Below are 16227 nucleotides of genomic sequence, written 5' to 3' on the forward strand. Positions count from 1 at the left end.
CTCTATTAGGTACCAAGAAACAGCACCCTGAATAGGATTTTCAGGGGTCCCCTGAACAGTTTTATGCCCATTGTGCATAGGTTTACCAAAGTATCTGGCATTTAGAGACCCCAATATGAAGTTAGTGCATCCAAATTGTCCAGGACTTTACTTCAGCTACTGAAAAATCAGCACATTTCCTGCATTGTTTTGTGGGGTAAAAACCACTGAAAAATATGTTCACCCACCAAAACCATATATTTTTGCAAAGTACAGATTCTACTGAATCTAAAATGGGTACCCATGCCTTTCTGCTCCAAGGCTCTCTCAAAATTGACGGTTTTAGTGAAATACCTGAAAATTGCCTCAAAGCTTCAAATTTCCAGCATAATTTCGCCCATGTATCATTACGTACCATGGAAAAGCACCCTAAATATGATTGCCAGGGCTCCTCCAAACAGATTGATGCCCACTGTGCATAGGTTTACCAAAGTATTTTGCATTTAGTGGCCCCAAAATTAAGTTAGTGCATACAAATAGTCCTGTGGGTCACTTCAACTAATGAAAAATCAACGCATTGACTATATTTTTTGTGGGGTAAAAACATAGAAATATAGGTTTAACCCCCAAAACCATATGTTTTTGGAAAGTATACATTTTACAGAATCTAAAATGGGTACCCATGCCTTTCTGCTCCAAACTACTGAGCCTCAAGGCTTTGCCAAAATTGGCGGTTTTTATGAAATACCTGAAAATTGCCTTAAAGCTTCATCTTTCCAGCATTATATCACCCAAGTATCATTACATACCAAGAAAAAGCACACTAAATATGATTGCCAGGGCTCCTCCAAAGAAGCTGATGCCCATTGTGCATAGGTTTCCCAAAGTATCTGCCATAGATACACCCATAAATCGTGAAAATCACCACAAAGCTTGTATTTTACCCCATTATATACCTCACATTTTGTAGCCTACCAGCATAAAGCATCCTAAATATGAACGCCAGGGGTCTACTAAACAGTTTGATGCACAATATGCATAGATTTACCAAACTATGTAGCATATAGAGATTCCCAAATCCAAATAGTGCATAGGAATTTGACATTTGAACTTATGACTGGCTACTACAATACAAGCACGGATTTGTGTATTATGTGTCATAAGACACCCGAACAGTATGAAGACCCTAGAAAACCATATATTTTCCAAAATACACATTCTGATGAATCTTAAGCAGGTAATTATATCTTACTACAGCAAACTACCAAACTGCAAAGCTATGCTAAACATAACTTTTTTTATGAAATTTCTGAAAATTGTCACAAAGCTTGCATTTTACCCCATTATATACCCCACATTTTGTAACGTACCAGCAAAAAGAATTCTATATATGAATGCCAGGGATCTACTAAACAGGTTGATGCCCAATGTGCATAGATTTACTAAACTATGTAGCATACAGAGATCCCCAACTGAGGATATAGCAGACACAATTTCCCTGGGCAAAATAAAAGTAGCAAAGAACAGAGAGAAATGGTATAAAATCATTAAAATACAACATAACCACAAAAATCCATGCTTTTTATTTCACCTAGTGTAATCAGCAGTCAGAATCAAAGTTTGAATATTTTAGCATGGCCAAATAGGCTGTACGTTCAAAAATAAAAGAGAACACATACGCAAAGCTGGAAATGCAATAAAATGGCAAAACATGCAACAATAGTTAAAAATGCACCGAAGTCACCGACATTGCAATATAATCACCAAAATAACGTATAAAAAGGTATTGCGCAGTGCGATTAGCAAATACACTATTTGCAATGGCAATAAAACATTACCAAAACATGATGCAGTAAAAAAAAAAAAAAAAGCTATAAAATTTTGTAAGTATGTATATATGTGTGTGTGTGTACACTAGGCAAATTATATGTTGTGTGCAAATATGTGTAAGTATATGTGAAATGTATGCGAGTGTGTGTAGGTGTAAATGTAAGTGCGTAATTGTGTAAAAAGTGTGTGTTTGTGATTCAGCCTGGCTGAAGTATGTGGAAGAAGAAGCAGGAGGGTCCCTCGATGATCTGGAGTCCATCCCCGGCTGATCCAGTAAGTAGAGCCTCTGGGGGGGATCTCAGAGACAGCAGTAGCAGGCACGTGCGCCTGGTGCTGCCTACGGGGCCCCTGGGCGATCATGCCCAAGGGCTAGCTCATATCCCCCTCCTGCTCATTGCCTACGGGCAGGGGAATGAGCGGGGAGCAAAGGTGCAGCTTTACAATCCACTCCTTTGCTTTCCCAGATTGAAATGCTGCAGAACGTAGAAACATTACCTTAACCTGAAATTCTTATGCTGGATGCTGCAGGAGGTTGTGATGTCACAGCCGTGCGACCAAGATGCAGAAAGAAGGATGTGATGTCAGCAAGGGGAGGGTCTGGCTCCTATGATATCCCTGCTATGAATCTACTGTCAGAGTGCCACATGACAGCTGAGTCTGTGGTGTGGAGGCCCATATAAATGGGCCCCAGGCCCCCCCAGTTCGATACTGACTGATGGATTGAACTTTCTCTTCACTGAGCCGGCCTCTGTCATTTTTTAAAGCTGTTCTTTCTCTGTTTCACACTCTCCTTCTGTAACTCCCCCTCCCTCCCAGAAACCAGGCATGAAAAAAATTTTTTTATAGTTTCCGTTACACACAAGCTCTCCTTCTGCAGCTCCCCCTCCCTCCCAGAAACTAAAGGTGGACTCAGTTACTGTGGCTCACTTCCCTGCCACACATTTGTTTCTCTGTGAGCACTGAGACAAGAGTATTGAATGTGCTGCTGCAGTTTGATACCCCTGCTTATCCAATGCGACTCAGTGCTCACATAGGCGAAAATTCATTAAAGGGTGAATTGACTAACGTTAGTAAAATTTGCCAGCGTGACTTCATTTCGGGACTTCGCCGATTTAATAACGGGTGCATGCGTAACTTTGCTATCGAAGGCGATAGACGCTAGCGCTACTTCCAGTGTCGGACTGCCCCACCGGTGTACCAGGAAAACCAGTGGGCCCAGGTGTCAGTGGGCCCTATTGCTTCTAACCTTTTGGCCAATTTCATGGTCATTCCCTATTTCTTTAAGGGGCTTAATAATGGAAGAATAGAGGTATGTAGAGATAAAAGACTAGAGGGGAAATTTACTTACCTCTGCAAATCTGCCAGCGTTGCCTTCGCCGCAGTTCGCCGATCTTCGCCAGGCATAGATTCGTAAGGGCTGCTCAAATTCACGAAGATCCGAAGTAGCGCAAAGGTTACCGAACGCTTGCGAAGTTGTGCAAGCTATAGTACGATCAGCCATTCGAAGTAGCGCTGGGTAATTTTCATAAGGCGGCAAATTTAAAAATGAATGGACGTGTATGCTGCAGCGCATACATAAAACTACCCAAGCCCAGGGAAAGTTAATAAAAGTATATAGGGGTGTTCTAATGCCCTACACATGTGCCCACAGTATAGTTAAGGTGCCATATGTTCTCAAATGTAGGTGGGAAGGTGGTCACCCTAAAAAAAGAAAAAATTCATACTTTTTTAGCCTCTCACCATATGAAAGGTAAAAAACTCCAGGGAATAAGAAGATTTTTCAACATTTTATTTTTTTTTTAAACTCTGAATTGAACTTCGCCGGCTCTGGCCTGGCGAAGTAAACTCTGGCGAAGCAGGTAACGTTCAGAAGAAAAAAAAACGTAGTAAATTTGTGTAGTTTCGCCCCTTCGCCAGAGTGCAACTTCGCCAGCGTTAGGGTGCGAAGTCGCGCTACTCTATCTAATTCGCTGGTGAATTTTCACCAGGGCCACTGTTAATAAATTGGCAAAGTGGTAAAATTACGTCACGCTGGGTTTTTGTATTCTAGTAAATTTGCCCCTAGGGGAATAAAGAGGTTGAGTGAAGAGAGTAGAAATAATAGTTTGAAAAGTGTGCCAAAGGTCTAAGCTTTTCTGGTGGGCCCCTGGCACCCCACTCTGACACTGGCTACTTCACACTCTTACGTCAGGCAAAGTTTCGCTCTGGCGAAAGAGCGTGACTACGCAAATTCACTAAGATGCGCCTTTTACTCAATGTTTCCTGTTCCGCCAGACTTGCCTTCGCTTGGTCAGACCAGCGAAGTGCAATGGAATGTATAGGGCTTCTTCAATTTTTAGTTGGGTCCCAAAAAACGCTGGAGTCTTTTACTTTTTCAGGGTGATAGGCTACAAAAGTCAGTGAAAAATGTTTTGGGTACCCAGGCTCCCCCATACATTTCCTAACATATGGCACATAAACTATACACTGGGCACATGTGAAGGGCAATATAACAACTTTATTTTATTTACGTTTCCTGGGCTTGTGTAATGTATTTGCTGCAACATATACGTCCATCCAACTTTAACTTCCCGCCGTATGCAAATTAGTCAATGCTAGCACAACTTCGCTTTGCGTGCCGAATTAACGGCAGCAAATATTCGCCATCGTTCGGCACCCTGGATGCAACTTCGCATTTTAGTGAATTAGCGTTGTCCTGGCAACTAACTAGCGTTGTCACTAACCTCCGAAAATTTGCCAGCGCCAACTTCGCTCACAGCGCAACACGCGCTGTGAGCGAAGTTGGCGCTGGCAAATTTTCGGAGGTTAGTGAATTTGCTCCATAGAAACAAATGTGCGGCAGGGAAGTACTCAATCCACCTTTAGTTTCTGGGAGGGAGGGAGCAAGCTTGTGTGTATGCCTGGGTTTCTGGAAAGGGAGGGGAAGTTACAGAAGTAGGGACTAAAACAGAGAGAGAGAGAAAAAACGAGCAGGAACGGAGCTTTAATAAAAGTGACAACAGTATCGAGGCTGGATGCAGGGGAAATGAGGGTGGGGAGCTGGCTATGGGGACGGAAGGAGATCAATGCAACAGGACACTGACAATGGAGCCTTTGAAGCCACGCTGCCGATGTTAGCTATACACAGTAAGTGATTGACAGAACCGACTCTGGATCTACATGGATCAGAGAACGAACACCAATCTTATCCTTCTGCTGGCCGTAGAAAAATATCTCGGTCGAAAAATGAACAAAGGCCATCCAAATATGTAAGGTAAAACAATCTAAGTCTACCTCCGTGCGGATAATATATTTAAGAAAACATTACCTTCTCTCTCCTGAAATTCTTATGCTGGATGCTGCAGGAGGTTGTGATGTCACAGCCGTGCAACCAAGATGCAGAAAGGAGGATGTGATGTCAACAAGGGGAGGGTCTGGCTTCTATCCCTGCTATGAATCTACCACGTGAGAGCGCCATATGACAGCTGAGTCGGCTCATCCAGAGCCAGATAAAGAAGGGTAGCGGGTAGAGCCTTTCCTCGGAAAGGATCTGACGTCACGGTCATGTGATCCTACCATGTGTCCGCTCCACTGCAGATTAACTATTAGTGAGCGGCAAATTGAAACGTGGGAAAACGGTAATGGGCTCTAGTGGCGGCTGTGGACTGTTGACAGGAGCTGGGCAGTTCAGTGTTGCTGGATATTTATGGGGATGAAGGGGTCACTGTGCCTCTTTATTTCTGTGGGGTACGGGGAGTCACTGTGCCTCTGTATTTCTGAGGGGGGAGTCACTGTGCCTCTGAATTTCTCTTGGGTACGGGGGAGTTACTGTGCCTGTTAATTTCTGTGGGGTATGGGGGGGAGTCACTGCCTCTGAATTTCTGTGGGGTGAGGGGAGAGTCACTGTCCCTGGGATCACTGTGCCTCTGAGGGGATTACTTGCCTATGAATATTTTGTGGGGTGAGGGGGAGTCACTGTGCCTATGAATTTCTGTGGGCTGGGGGGGGAGTCACTGTGCGGGGAGTCACTGTGCCTATGAATTTCAGTTCAAAACTTCAATTTGAATTCTGGGGGGAGGGGGAACTGTGGGGGTTGAGGAGGCTGTGGGGTGGTGAGGGGAATTTCTGGGAGTCACTGTGCCTGTCACTGGTGTCTTTAGGGGTGGGGAGTCACTTGCTATGAATTTCTGGGGCTGAGGGGGGAGTCCTTGCCTATGAATTCATGAATTTCTGTGGGTACTTTGCCTGATTTCTCGTCTGTGCCTCTGAATTTCTGTGGGGAGTCAGGGGGGAGTCTGAATGTGCCTTTCTGTGGAGTGGGGGGACGGGGAGACTGTGCCTGGGCTGAGGGGAGAGTGCTTCTGGCTTGGGGGGGTGTGTCAAATGAGGAAGAAGTTTCTGCGAGGAGCTGGGGGGAGTCACTGTGCCTCTGAATTTCTGTGGGGTGAGGGGAGTCACTGTGCCTCTGAATTTCTCTGGGGTACGGGGAGAGTTACTGTGCCTCTGAATTTCTGTGGGGCAAGGTAGGAGACACTGTGCCTATGAATTTCTAAGGGGGGAGTCACTGTGCCTCTGAATTTCTGTGGGGTTGAGGGGAATTCACTGTGCCTCTGAATTTCTGTGTGGGGGAGTCAGTAACTGTGCCTCTGAATTTCTGTAGGCTGAGGGTGGGTCACTGTGCCTCTGAATTTCTGTAGGTGAGGGGGGGAGTCACTGTGCCTCTGAATTTCTGAGGGGAGAGTCACTTTGCCTCTGAATTTCTGTGGGGTGAGTCACTTGCCTATGAATTTCTGAGGGGGGAGTTACTGTGCCTTTGAATTTCTGTGGGGTACGGGGGGGGTCACTGTGCCTCTGAATTTCTGTGGTGTACGGGGGGGGAAGTCGCTGTGCCTATAAATTTCTGTGGGGTAAGGGGGGAGTCACTGTGCCTGTGAATTTCTGAGGGGGGAGTCGCTGTGCCTCTGAATTTCTGAGGGGGAGTCACTGTGCCTCTGAATTTCTGTGGGGTGAGGGGACAGTCACTGTGCCTGTGAATTTCTGTGGGGTGAGTCACTGTGCCTGTGAATTTCTGTGGGGTGAGTCACTGTGCTTCTGAATTTCTGTGGGGTACGGGGTGAGTTATTGCCTATGAATTTCTGTGGGCTGAGGGGGGGGTCACTGTGCCTCTGAATTTCTGTGGGGTGAGGGGGGCAGTGAGTGTGCCTCTGAATTTCTGTGTGGTGAGGGGGGAGTCACCGTGCCTCTGAATTTCTGTGGGGTACGAGGGGATTCACTGTGCCTATGTTTCTGTGGGCTGAGGGGGGAGTCACTGTGCCTATGAATTTCTATGGGCTGAGGGGGGATCGCTGTGCCTATGAATTTCTGTGGGGGTATGGGGCAGTCAGTGTGCCTCTGAATTTCTGTGGGGTGAGGGGGGAGTCAGTGTACCTCTGAATGTCTGTGGGATATGGGGGGGGGGAGTCAGTGTGCCTGAATTTCTGTGGGGTACGAGGGGAGTCACTGTGCCTATTAATTTCTGTGGGCTGAAGGGGACGTCACTGTGTCTCTGAATTTCTTTGGGCTATGGGGGGAGTCACTCTGACTATGAATTTCTGTGGGGTACAGGGGAGTCACTGCCTATGAATTTCTGTGGGGTACAGGGGCAGTCAGTGTGCCTCTGAATTTCTGTGGGGTACGGGGGTAGTCGATGTGCCTCTGAATTTCTGTGGGGTACGGGGGTAGTCGATGTGCCTCTGAATTTCTGTGGGGTACGGGGGTAGACGATGTGCCTCTGAATTTCTGTGGGGTACGGGGGGAGTCGCTGTGCCTCTGAATTTCTGTGGGGTCAGGGGGCAGTCACTGCGCCTCTGAATTTCTGTGGGGTCAGGGGGCGGCAGGTCCGGACTGAGAATTAAAATAGGCCCTGGCATTTCAGGTACACAGAGGCCCAATCAGCCCACATAGAGCACATAGAGGCCCAAACAGCCTATGGCTCCTTATAGCAGCCCCTATGGTGTTTGCCAGAACCCACAGATTTCCAGTCCGGGCCTGGGGGGCAGTCACTGTTCCTCTGAATTTCTGTGGGTGAGGGGGAGTCACTGTGATAACACAGTCGTCACCTCTAAATGTAACTGTATTTCCTTAGCTTTTTGCAGAACAACAAGTTACTTTCAAGAGCTGGGACATAGAGGACATTTTTGACAGGTATCTTCCAGGTGACTGTTTTGGAGACCGGGAAGTGAAGAAAACCTTCCCCCACTCCCTCTGAGACCAGGGGTCCCCAACCTTTTTTACCTGTGAGCCACAATCAAATGTAAAAAGATTTGGGGAGCAACACAAGAAAATGAAAAAGTCCCTTGGGGTGCCAAATAAGTACTGTGATTGGCTACTTGGTAGCCTCTTTGGCAGCCTACAAGAGGCTCTACTTGGCACTATACTATAGTTTCTATGCAACCAGAACTTGCTTCCAAGCCTGGCATTCAAAAATTAGCACATGCTTTGAGGACACTGAGAGCAACATCCAAGGGGTTGGAGAGCAACATGTTGCTCTTGAGCTACTGGTTGGGGATCACTGCTCTGAGACCATGAATTGCCCATTAGCTGTAGCAATTCTTTCGGCTTTGCTTTGATCAAGCTGAGTGAAGAATTCCTTATCACTGGTCATATGACTTGAAGTGCCTGATACACCAGCTGTGACTTGATGATCCATCCTCTTTGGAGTGAAAGGCACACACTGCATCTGTGTTTTTCATTTCTCCTTTAACACTTTTGGCCTGTTGTTGGTTAACTTTACTCTTTTGCTGATACATTCTAGCTTTCCAGACTCTGCAGTTTGCCTTTAAATGACCTGGCTTTTTGCAGACAAAACACGAGTTCATGCTGCACATTAGGGTTTTTAGTTTGATCCTTCGTTTTTAGTGCAGTTTCTGTTTTTGTCACAGATTTGTCATTTGCACTTTCTCTTTTTCGCTTGTATTTATCCACAATCTTGCCTTTAACATACTCCAGTGTCAGCTAATCATCTGGGCGTGCATCTAGTGCTATGACAAGTGTCTCATAACTTTCTGGGAGACCACTAAGCAGCAATGCTGCAACATGAAAGTCTTCTATTTCTTCTCCTATATCTTGCAGGCGTTCCACCATTTCTAAGGTGCATTTTATATAATCCTGCATATGCTGGCCTTTCATCATCTTAGTCTGGTAGAGCTTTCTAATCAGGTATAGTTTATTGCTGAGATGTGCCCTCTCATGCACTTTCTGTAACTCCTCCCACATTTCTTTGCAGTTTCACATTTGCATATATGCACAATCTGATCATCATCTATGCTGAGAGAGAGAGAGTTCTTTGTGCCTTCTGATCTTTCTCTAGCCATACATCTGTGGGTGGATTTGGTCTGGCCTCCTGTATACACTTCCATGTCCCTTCTCTGATTAGCAGCATTTTTATTTTAAACTTCCAAAACTGGTAGTTCTGGTTAGTCAGATTAGCTACTGAGAACTTTGTACTGTTAGCAGCCATCACTTGTGCTTTCTGACTTTTTCTCTAGCTGACTGACTCTGCTGGGTGCCTGTGCTTGTAACTGCAGCACTATTTAGATGTATAGCTGGAGATGTATTTGCTAGCTGTATCTGTGAGTTTATCTGGGAGCTGTATCTGTCAGCTTATATGCAGACTGTATCTGGACCCATAACCTGTTAGCAGAGTAACTGGGTAATCTGGAGTTGCAGTGACTCTTTGCAGTCAGGACTCTTACCAATATGATGCTGCAAGTATGGTTGAGACTTTATTCTCCTCACAACATGCAGAAGAAGGATATAACATAACCTCATGGAGATTATTCCCAGAATGCACATTCAAAAAAACTTTATGAACACTATGACACCTACAGGCAGAAGTAAACAACAGTATATGAGCGAAGGTTTTTGTTGCTAAATGATAGTGTACACACACTAGTCTAACACAAGCAGATCTCTCCTTGCCATCTTAGATAGGATAGGAATTAGCTTGTTCATTATGAACTGACTAGTTTCAATCTCTGTACTGGACCTGTCAGGTATTGCCCAATACAGATGGTCCCTGTACTGTTAGAAGGTCCTTAGATAGGAATTAGCTTTCTCAATTATGAACGGACTAGTTTCGATCCCTGTACTGGACCTGTCAGGTATTTGCCCAATACAGATGGTTGATGTACTTTTAGAGAAGGTCCTTCGATAGGATAGGAATTAGCTAGCTCATATATGAACAGATTAATTTCTATCCCTTTACTGGACCTGTCAGGTATTTGCCTAATATAGATGGTCCCTGTACTGTCAGAGAAGGTCCTTAGATAGTATAGGAATTAGCTTGTTCATATATGAACTGACTAGTTTCTATCCCTTTTCTGTACCTGTCAAGTAATTTCCCAATACAGATGGTTCATGTACTGTCAGAGAAGGTCCTTATATGAAATAGGAATTCACTTGTTCATATATGAACTGACTAGTTTCTATCCCTGTACTGGACTTGTCAGGTAATTTCCCAATATAGATGGTTCATGTACTGTCAGAAAAGGTCCTTAGGATAGGAATTAGCTTGTTCATATATGACTAGTTTCTATTCCTGTACTGGACCTCATATGAAGTAGCAGTAAAACAGCTGAACACAGGATGATGGATTTCAGACATCTTGTATATGAATATATATAATATCTTATATATGAAAGTACTATCTCTAAAAATGGCAGAAATATGTCATTTAATGAGTTGCAAATGAGTTTCTATCTATTTAGAAACTAAATAGTTGGGGGTACTGAGGGAAGGGAATACTTAATTGCATACCTTCTGTGTGAACCAGACCCAGTCTTAAAATGCAAAGTTTTATTCATAATTGTAATAACATGTTTGCTTTGTTGTTTATATGTTCTACTATGGTGCAAATAAAAACATTTATAAAAAAAAAAAAAACTAGCTCATTGGCATATGAATTGTCTATTTCCTAACCACTAGAGGGATGGTCCTTTCCAGGGATAGGAAGTAGTCGCTACCGATAAAGAAGGGTAGCGGCTAGTTCCTATCCTCGGAAAGGTCCTCCATGACGTCATCATGTGACCGCTCCATTAACAATTCTTGAGCGGTAAATTCAAACGGGCAAAAGCGTTAATGGATTCTATTGGCAGGTAGCGAAGTCTTTGTAAGACCTGCAACTTAATCCCTGGGGGTTGCCAACTTGTAATGTAGGTTTGGTGCAGTGCAGGCTGCAATCTCTACTCTAGGTTTTGGGGTTTTCACTGTTCTGGATTATGTGAAAGACTATGTGGTGCCTGTGCCATTTGTGCCTCTTCTAAGTCTAGTAGTCCTTATTGCCCTAGCAGTCTATTGCAACCTCTACCCATTCCTTCCTGCCCTTGAACTCATTTAGGTATGGACTACCACCTTCCAAAGGGAAAACTGTAATATGGGTAGTTATTGACCAGCTCAGTAAGATGGCATACTTTATTCCTCTTCTTAAACTTCCCTCGGCCATTGAACTCTCTCAGTTGTTAATGTAATATATCTTCTGACTTCATGGCTTTCCAGCGGGAATTGTCTCAAACTTTGTGTCCGAGTTTTGGCGCTCTTTGTGTAAAAATCTGGGTATTGCTCTCCAATTCTCCTCTGCCTATCACCCTCAACGCAAAGGGGCAGCAGAGAGGGTAAACCAAGCGCTGGAACAGTTCCTGAGAAGTCATGTATCCCTCTGTCAGGATGATTGGGCCAATATACTTCCCTGGGCGGAGTTCTCTCATAATGCTTGTCATGCCTCCACTGGTGGATCACCCTTCTTGACCGTGTATGGGCAACATCTGCATGCCTTCCCTCAAGACTTCCTCTTGTCTGATGATCATGCAGCCCATTTTGTCAGCTACCAAAGCCAATTTGGAGAAACGTTCATTGTCCCAGAAGAATTATGCTGATCAAAGACAAAAATCTTCTCCTTTATATCAAGTTGGGGACAAAATGTGGTTTTCAGCGATAAACATTTGGCTTACAATTCCTTCCCCAAAGTTGGGTCCAAAATTTGTTGGCCCATTCCCCATTGTGGAGATTGTTAATCCTCTGGCTGTCAGACTTTAGCTTCCCCCTGAGATGCGAATCCCTAACGTGTTCCATGTAAATCTGGTGAAACCAGCAATCATTAATCACTTCTCTTCAGAACAATCTCCTCCTGCTTCTGTCCCCATGGATGGCAAACAAGAATACGAGGTAGAGAAGATTTTGGACTCAAAAATCTCTATAGGGTCTCCACAATTCCAGATCCTATGGAAGGGTTTCGGCCCAGAGGAGTGCTCTTTGATAAAACAGGCTGATGTCCATGCTCCTTGACTGCTAAGGGAATTCTACAAGCAGTTTCCAAAGAAACCACGAAATGATGGTCGGGAGCATCTGTTGGTGCTCCAGTCTCCGGCGGCATCGCATCCAAGATGGCGGAGCAAATGAACCACCATAAATGCCCGATTGTGTAAGATAAATGCGGCAAACTGCTAAATTTTTAGGCGATTTTCAGAAATGTCGTAAAAGTTTAGAAAAGCTTTACAGTTTGGTACTTATGTTTGTTGGATTCGTCAGAATGTGTACTTTCCAAAAATACATGTTCTTTGTGCTGTTAGGAGGGTCTTCTGGCACATTTCTCTCTCTTCTATACATATATCCTCTGCACTCCTGCATATATCCTCTGCACTCCAACATCCATCAAACTATCCTGAACTTGTAAATCTCCTCTTCACTGCTCCCATCACCCTCTTTCAATCTAAGCACACTGTCTTGTATTGTTAAATCTCTTATCCCTTCTCAACCCATTAAACAATACAATGCTTGCACTGTCAAATCTAGGTCACACTTTGTCTCACTTTCATTATTACTGTTCCTTGCAGCTGGAAACATCTCCCCAAACCCTGGTCCCACTCACTCATTCCTCACCTATTCCCACTCTCAGGCATTTGACAATGTCTTTTCCAGTCTCTAAAACTTCACATAAAGCCAGCACCCTCTCTGCCTTTCTCATGTGCCCTCTGGAATGCACGATCAATCTGCAATAAAATGACAGCAGTCCATGATCTCTTTAAGTCCAAATCCCTTCACCTTCTGGCTATCACTGAAACATGGCTCTCTCACACAGACACTGCTTCACCTGCTGCCCTCTCCTATGGAGGCTTCTCACTTAGTCACACCCCTAGACAGTGTCACAGCGGATGGGTAGGATTTCTTTTCTCCCCCAAATGTAGGTTTCAATATCTAACCACACCAACTTCTCTTGAAGTCCACAGCATATGTTTGTTTTCTCCAACCTCTCTGCATGTTGCTGTCCTATATCGCCCCCCTGGTCCCTACTCTACTTTCTTGGATCACATTGTTGCTTGGCTTCCATACTTTCTCTCCAGCGAGACACCTGCTCTCATTTTAGGTGACTTCAACATTCCCATTGACAACTCTGCTTCTCCTGCCACCTCTAAACTCCTTTCTCTAACAACGTGATTTGGTCTCTCTCAGTGGACCAACTGGAGGATCATGCTCTTGATCTTATATTCTGCCACTCGTACCACCCATCCAACCTTACTAACTCTCCTTACCCCTATTTGACCATCACCTACTCTCCTTTCATATATTCCTTTCACCTGCACTATCACAACCATCGGTCTCTACCCACACATACAGAAACCTTAGCGCCTTTGATCCACAACAATTATTAACAGTATCAGCACAACCTATCTCTCATATTAACAATCTTTCCTGTCCCAATATGGCAGCTTCTCTCTACGACAATGCTCTTTCAACAACTCTTGACTCACTTGCTCCTTCTACCATCCGTCACAGCCGACCAGCTAAACCCCAACCCTGGCACACTAGTGTAACACGGTACCTCAGAAGATGTATAGTTTAATAACTCCAATCTGTGCTAAATGCTGCTGTTAGAATCATTCATCTATCTCACCACTCAACATCAGCTGCTCCCATATGCATGTCCCTTCACTGGCTCCCACTAGCCTCTAGAATCAAATTATTAACGCTCATATTCAAGGCCCTTAATAATGAAGTCCCTTCCTATATTTCATCTCTGATCTCCAAATACACTCCTTCATGCAACCTTCGCTGTGCTTCTAATCTTTGCCTCACTTCTCCTCTCATCACTTCTGCCCATTCTCGTCTACAAGACTTCTCTCGGGCTTCTGCTTTTCTCTGGAGCTCTCTGCCTTGAGCTGTCAGACTTTTTCCTTCTTTCCAAACTTTCAAGTGCTCCTTAAAAGCCCATCTGTTTAAAGAAGCTTATTCAATGTACTTTAATTAATCAATCATTGCTGTATCAAAAGTCAAATTTTTTCTAAAATCCTAATGTCTGAATTGTAACCAAACCTTTAGTTTGTAAACTCTAATTGGTAGGGACCTCTAATCTTATTGTACTCTGTAACCCTTGTTTGTTATCCACCATCTATTCCCCGTTTATTATAACTAAGGTAAAGCACTGTGTATCTTGGCAGCTCTATAAAAATTATGATGATAATATGCAGTCAGTGGTCTTTGTTCACAGAAGGGGAATCGGCAGAGGAGAAAATTCTTTGGTATATCTATGCATATTGGGTATCAAACTGTTCAGTAGACCCTTAGCGTCAATATTTAGGGTGTTTTACAGTTGCATGTAAGAAATTGGGTGAGATAAATGTGGGCATTTCAGATTTTCAGAAATGTCCTAAAAACTGTAGAAAGACATAATTAACCATTTTGGATTCTTCAGAATGTGTACTTTCCAAATATATAATATGGTTTTTAGGAGTCACCATAATTTTTATCCCACATAAAACTGGCAGTGTTTATAAGTTTGTGTAAATATAAGCCATTAAATAAGTATGCAGAAGGTAGATTCGCTGGTCTTTACATGCCATGTACTTTGATAAATCTATGTACATTGGGCATCAAACTATTCAGCAGACCCTAGGCTTTCATATTTGTGGTGATGTGGGAAATCAGATGCTGCAGGGTGGAAGTTTTGAGGTGATTTTTGGAAATGTCACCAAAATTTCCAAATTTAGGAAAGGTTTGCGACTTGGTGCTTTGGAGTAGAAAGACATGCATACCCAATTTGGATTCGGGAGAATGTGTACTTCCAAAAAGATAGTTTTCTGGGGTCAACTTACTTTTTTTCTACCTTTGCCCTCCCAACTATGTAAATGTGTTTATTTTGCAGTACCTGAAATGACAGAACTAATAACTCAAATGGGGTGCCCCTATATGCCACATGCTTAGGTAAACCAATACATATTGGGCACCAAACTGTTCAGTGGACACCTGGCAATCATATTTAGGTTGTTTTACATTGGTACCTAATGATGTGTGAGAGAGATGTTGCTGTAGATTGGAAGCTTTTAGGAAAGAATTGTAACTAGGTAGTTTGGAGTACATAGATATTTACCCATTTTAAAATTGCCAGAATCTGTTCTTTATAATAATGGGTAGTTTTCTAGGGTAAAGCTGCTGGAAGTGGAGTGTTTGGCCTTGAAATCAGAAGTATGACGTTTTGTGGATTGGTGCTTTGAAAATTTTGTAGGTCACTGCTCGTAGATTTTGATCTATACAAGTGAGAAATCTCCATAAAACTATATATATATTTGGTATTGGCGTGTTCAGGAGACATAAGGCTAAGACTAACCCAAAAAAGTTTTAAGTATATTAAAAGTAAAAAGATGTGGGTTATTTGAAGGCTTATTAAAGGGATTGTTCAGTGTAAAAATAAAAACTGGGTAAATAGGCTGTGCAAAATAAAAAATGTTTTTGATATAATTAGTTAGCCAAAAATGTAATGTATAAAGGCTGGAGTGATTTGATGTATAACATGTCAGTCAGAACACTACTTCCTGCTTTTCAGCTCTCTTGGTTTTACACTGACTGGTTACCAGGCAGTAACCAATCAGAGACTTGAGGGGGGCACATGGGTCATATCTGTTGCTTTTGAATCTGAGCTGAATGCTGAGGATCAATTGCAAACTCACTGAACAGAAATGTACCATGTGGCCCCCCTTCAAGTCGCTGACTAGCTCAGAGTTATAGAGCTGAAAAGCAGGAAGTTGGATTCTGGCTGTTTTATTAGATATCTGTTCACTCCAGCCTTTATATATTTCATTTTTGGCTAACTATATTAGAAACATTTTTTATTTTGCACACCCTATCTATTTACACAGCTTTTATTTTCACACTGAACTGTTCCTTTAAGGGATCATATTCAAAATGTTGTCCTAGTGAATGGCATTATGAGCAGCAATCCGCATTGCTTTATGAATGAAAGGTCATGTCAGACCAATTTGATTGCTTTTTATGATGAGGTAAGTAAGATGCGGAGGAGCAGTAGATGTGATCTATTTGGATTTTGCCTTTTGATACTGTGCCCTACAAATGACTGCTTTCTAAACGAAGGACTGTTTGCACATGTATAGGAAACTGGCTACAGAATCGGGT

At 43.4% G+C, this 16227-nt stretch overlaps 1 protein-coding gene across 3 annotated transcripts in view; it reads right to left on the minus strand.

Annotated features, from left to right (window-relative positions):
* Nucleotides 1–5284, minus strand: part of cept1.S (choline/ethanolamine phosphotransferase 1 S homeolog) — a 78973-nt gene extending 73689 nt beyond the window's left edge. Inside the window, exon 1 of one of the 3 annotated variants that reach the window (XM_041582981.1) lies at nt 5117–5284. The gene's annotated coding sequence lies outside the window, so the exon portion shown is untranslated. Of the gene's footprint in view, nt 1–2310; nt 2420–5116 lie in introns of those variants that run through there. The other 2 variants (XM_018248029.2, XM_041582982.1) reach the window with 2 other exon arrangements.
* Between the last annotated feature and the right edge of the window lie 10943 nt (nt 5285–16227).

This window comes from Xenopus laevis, chromosome 2S, assembly GCF_017654675.1.
Source record: "Xenopus laevis strain J_2021 chromosome 2S, Xenopus_laevis_v10.1, whole genome shotgun sequence".
Classification (NCBI taxonomy): Eukaryota; Metazoa; Chordata; class Amphibia; order Anura; family Pipidae; genus Xenopus; species Xenopus laevis.